Below are 6,000 nucleotides of genomic sequence, written 5' to 3' on the forward strand. Positions count from 1 at the left end.
GTTATTTGTGGACCTGCGTAAAGCTTTTGATACTGTCAACCACCATAACCTTCTTCTTAAATTACATCATTATGGAGTCAGAGGACACTCCCTACAATACCTCGAGTCCTACCTTACTGACAGGCTCCAATATGTTTCTGTGAATAATACAATTTCTCCCACCCTACCCATCAACATTGGTGTTCCTCAGGGCAGCATACTTGGCCCTCTCCTCTTTCTCATCTACATTAATGACCTTCCAAATGCCTCCCAACACCTCAAACCAATTCTATTTGCTGATGACACAACCTTCATTTACTCCAGTCCTGACCCTCTTGCTCTAAATGCCACAGTAAATACTGAGCTAAATAAAGTCCATCTTTGGCTAACTGCCAACAAACTCACCCTTAACATTGACAAAACTTTCTATATTCTGTTTGGCAATAAATCCTCTAGTCATATAAATCTCAAAATAAACAATACCCAAATTTGTAACAAATTAGATGGCAAATTCCTTGGCATTCTCATTGACCACAAGCTGAATTTCCAGGGACACATTCTAAATATATCAAAAAAAGTTTCAAAAACTGTGGGCATTCTTTCTAAGATCAGATATTATGTACCACGCCCTGCCCTGGTGACTCTCTATTACTCCCTTATCTATCCTTATCTCAACTATGGTATTTGTGCTTGGGGTTCTACTACCCAAAATCACTTACGTCCTCTAATTACCCAACACAAAGCTGCTATTAGAACAATATCCAACTCTGGCCCCAGACATCACTCGGTACCCCTACTCAAATCTCTGAATATGTTAGATATTAAGTCACTGCACATTCTCTCATGTGTATTATACATATATAAAACGCTAAACTATAATGCCAATCCTGATCTTAAAAGCTTCATAGAAGGTTGTAACAGAACCCATGAGCACCACACCAGAAATAAATACAGTTTTGATATTCCTAGAGTACGTCTTAATCAAACTAGAAATGCTCTGCAAATCAAGGGGCCCAGAATGTGGAATGACCTTCCCAACCATGTTAAAGACTGTACCTCTCTCAACCAGTTTAAGATAAAAACTAAACACTACCTAATAAATTCCCTGTAATCTACCTCACTCCTCTATTGTCAACCCATGTCTGTTATTTTCTTTTTTTTTTAATCAACACTGTTTGTCAACCTATTGTATTTGTGCTGCTTTTTCAGTCATGTTCCCCCTTTTTTTATCTTTATTTGTATTTGTTCTCAACACTTTTTATTCTTTATGCTCAATTAGTATTAAGTTCTAGATATTAATGTTTTTCTTGCCCGAAACGCATTGCGTAATAGTGGCTTTAGGCATTGTATGTACTAGCTCTATCTATATATCAATCCATTAATGTAACATCACTTGTATGTATATACCTTACCTGAATAAACATCTGAATCTGAATCTGAATCTGCTGGCGGAGATTCCCAAGGGGCTTGCATAACAAAGTCTGCATGTATTTCGTCGACACCCTTCTCAGTGACTGTGTTTGTTATATCGAATGTATTGATGGTGTTTATCGCACAATGGGTCCACCTGTTGCTATTGGAGGCTCTTCTGTCCAGAGTTAGTGCACCAGTGATTATATCTTTAATTGAACTGATTCTAGGTCTAGTCAATATCTTGGTCAGCATACACGCAGCAATCCCCTTTACCCTTATTTCAATCGACGTTAGCTTGGTTTCTAGTCTTAGGTTCACTATTTTAGTCCATCTGGGAGCTCCTGTTATGATTCGCAATGCATCGTTTTGAATAACCTCAACGTTTGCCCACTGACCAGGAGAAAGAGTGAGTAAGGCAGGCGCTGCATAATCAACTAGGGAACGAAAGGCATGTGTGTAAAACATTCTTAACACTTTGTGTCCCGCTCCTAGACGGGGCCCTGTGATTGCTCTCATTATATTTGGTCGTGATTTTGCTTTCTCCTATAAAAACGGAATATAAAAATGGATATAAAATATAAAAACAGAAACCACGTACAAAACTCAGGCAAATCATAATTTAGAACGAAAAGGCAATGTAAAGGATCTGGGTGTACTCATGTCGGAAGACCTTACCTTTAAAGAACACAATAAAGTAGCCGTCACAACTGCAAGAAAAATGACAGGTTGGATAACAAGAACTTTTCACACTAGAGATGCTATACCGATGATGATACTTTTCAAAACGCTTGTGCTCTCTAGAGAAGAGTACTGCTGCACAATGACAGCACCTTTCAAAGCTGGAGAAATTGCTGACCTGGAGAGCGTGCAGAGATCCTTTACTGCTAAAATCCACTCAGTAAAACATCTAAACTATTGGGACCGACTAAAGAGCCTAAATCTGTACTCCCTTGAGCGCAGGCGGGAGAGGTACATAATAATTTACACGTGGACAATATTAGAGGGGCTGGTCCCAAACCTGCACACAGAAATAACATCACATAACATCCCTATTTTATAGCTTATTTCTACCTTGTAATTTGCCTTTCTTTCCTTGTTTATCCTGCAATCAGCTTTTTTTATGCAGACAAGTATAGACCCAGAACTTAACCTCTTATCCACTATCTATGACAATAATCACTTTAATGATCTAAATTGCAGATATTTTGCAGCACATGATGTAAACAATGTATTAACTCATAATCACAATATCTCTGTAATCAATTTGAACGTTAGATCCCTAGGTAAACACTTCGATGATGTTAGTGCCTTGATTGAAACTATTGACAACAAATTCTCTTTTATTATACTTACTGAAACATGGTTGAAAGAGGATACTACTCAACTCTTTAACATGCCTAACTACTCAGCAATTCACAACTGTCGTCAACTTCAGAGAGGTGGTGGCACTGCTCTTTACTACCACCAAGAACTAACATGCTTAAAAGAAATTAGAACTAGAGACTGGTATGGGGAGTATATCTTCGCCAGCTTCAGAGTCAAGGGTGCCGAGTCTGTCCTGTCTGTGGGTGCAGTTTATAGAATTCCTAACACTGATGTGTCCGAATTCAACTCAAACCTTAGAAATCTAATACTTGATAACAGACTGAACAAAAACCACCTAATTATCGCAGGGGACTTTAATATTGACCTCTGCGAGCCAGAACACCCTACTGCTGTTAGCTTCCTCAACTGTATGAATTCCTGCTTCCTCATACCCTTAATCACTAGACCTACTAGAAGCACTGATAGTACTGCCACGACTCTAGATCACATCTGGACAAACATAACCTCTCTGCTTACTTCAGGTATAATCACCGATAGCACTACAGACCATTACCCCACATTTCCCCTCCTCTACAGGCTGCGTCAAATTCGCAAACAAAACCCTGGTCTAATCAAGCAGTGCTACACTAGAAATGGAACGATTTTTGCGAAGAAGGAGAGTACAGGAAAAAGATATGAAATAAAATGTGACCAACAACTACTGGCCTTCCTTAGTGATTGTGGTATATCTGAAAACCTGAACCCGACCAATGCCAGTACTTAAAATAACTCTTTCAGTGCCTGAGCCTAACCTAACTTAATCTAACTTTGTCTAAGGTGCTGTCTCTACCTTACCATTTACCTAATGTTCTCTCATTCATATAATTTCCTAAATAATCCATCAAGTCTCCATGCACTTATGCAAGCATCTACCTCAGTTTCATTGTAAAATTTTACTCTTAAATCTAATCTTACCCTATTTCGTTTAAATTGTAAATTTAATTGTATTGATCTATGTCATTTATTGAAATCAATTATTGATCTCATTTTGTTCTTTTAATTAAGTTCATTCTAATTATAGGTTAAAACTAAGCTAATTAAAATTTATTATCTTTAAGATTATTTTACTTTACAATTATCATTTGTCAAATTTTTTTTATATATTCATCTTGACAGTCTCTACTGATTTTTTTGTTCTCTCCGCCAAACTTGTGTATCCTCCATGGCTATCTAGTGACCTTTATTCTACCTCTAATTGTTTCAATTCTTTTGTTTACTTGCATTTATTGTTGTGTTTTGCCATAATTATTCTCTAATTTTAGCAGACTCAATACTTTGTAAGTTCTTATTGTATTGTTATATTAATATATTGTTGTGTTTTGCTATAATTACTTTCTATTTTACAGCAGATTTAGTTTTCATCTGTTCCTGTAATTGCTTATCTTATTGTATCGTGACATTATCTTATCTATATGCTTACTGATATTGATCCTGATCGAAATCTTCTGTCCCATATCCACACAAATCAGCACATTGATCATCATCATTGCAGGTATTACACAGCAAATCTTGCAAAAAAACAAACTCCTAAATAGCACCTGCTTATCAGTTTACAACCAAAATGTTAGGTCACTTGGTAAACATTTTGATGATATAAATGCACTTCTTACAGCACTAGGTACTAAATTATCTTTCATCATTTTAACAGAAACTTGGCTAAGTAATGACTATACCCAACTCTACAATTTAGCTGGTTATAAAGCCATTCATAACTGCAGGCCTAATAAAAAAGGTGGCGGTACAGCTATATATTACAAAGATACCTTCACTTGCAATAGTGTCATTAGTGATAGAGACGACTATTGTGAATATACCTTTGCCAAGTTCTCCAGTAAATCCCTTAAATCCTCCCTGATAATCGGTGCCATCTATAGATTTCCAAATACCAACATAGCTTTATTCTCTGACAATGTAAGGAATCTTATCATAAATAACAATCTCAACAAAAATCACATCATTCTGGGAGGTGATTTCAATATTGACCTATGTCTTCAAAACAACCCTCAAGTTGACTATTTCCGTAACAGCATGCACTCCTGTATGCTAATCCCCACAATCACCAAGCCCACCCGAGTCACTCAAACATCTGCCACTACCCCATCTGAGATGTCATCTGTCATCTGAGATGTCATCTGAGATGACACTAGGATCTTCATGAGAGTAGGCAACATAGAGGACACGGCGAACCTCCAGTCAGATGTAGATCAGGTCTTTCTATGGGCTACAGAAAATAATATGGTGTTTAACGAAGATAAGTTCCAGCTCATGCGCTATGGAAAAAATGAAAATATAAAAACGGAAACCACGTACAAAACTCAGGCAAATCATAACATAGAACGAAAAGGCAATGTAAAGGATCTGGGTGTACTCATGTCGGAAGACCTTACCTTTAAAGAACAATAAAGTAGCCGTCACAACTGCAAGAAAAATGACAGGTTGGATAACAAGAACTTTTCACACTAGAGATGCTATACCGATGATGATACTTTTCAAAACGCTTGTGCTCTCTAGAGTGGAGTACTGCTGCACAATGACAGCACCTTTCAAAGCTGGTGAAATTACTGACCTGGAGAGCGTGCAGAGATCCTTTACTGCTAGAATCCACTCAGTAAAACATCTAAACTATTGGGACCGACTAAAAAGCCTAAATCTGTACTCCCTTGAGCGCAGGCGGGAGAGATACATAATAATTTACACGTGGACAATATTAGAGGGGCTGGTCCCAAACCTGCACACAGAAATAACATCACATGAGACCAGAAGACATGGCAGGATGTGCAGAATACCCCCGTTGAAAAGCAGAGGCGCAACAGGTACTCTGAGAGAGAACTCTATCAACATCAGAGGTCCGAGACTTGTTCAACACGCTTCCGCTACACATAAGGGGCATAACTGGCCGACCCCTCACAGTGTTCAAGAGAGAACTGGATAAGCACCTCCAAAGGATACCTGATCAACCAGGCTGTGACTCGTACGTCAGGCTGCGAGCAGCCGCGTCCAACAGCCTGGTTGATCAGTCCGGCAACCAGGAGGCCTGGTCGACGACCGGGCCGCGGGGACGCTAAGCCCCGGAAGCACCTCAAGGTAACCTCAAGGTAAGGTAACCCTGGATCACCTATGGACTAATATAACAGCTCCCCTTACATCTGGGGTAATTTATGACAGAACAACTGACCACTATCCTACTTTCCTCATAGCAAACATTGACACATCACCACCAGAAACCAAAAAACTTTCATTCAG

The sequence above is a fragment of the Procambarus clarkii genome, chromosome 5 (assembly GCF_040958095.1).
Source record: "Procambarus clarkii isolate CNS0578487 chromosome 5, FALCON_Pclarkii_2.0, whole genome shotgun sequence".
NCBI lineage: Eukaryota > Metazoa > Arthropoda > Malacostraca > Decapoda > Cambaridae > Procambarus > Procambarus clarkii.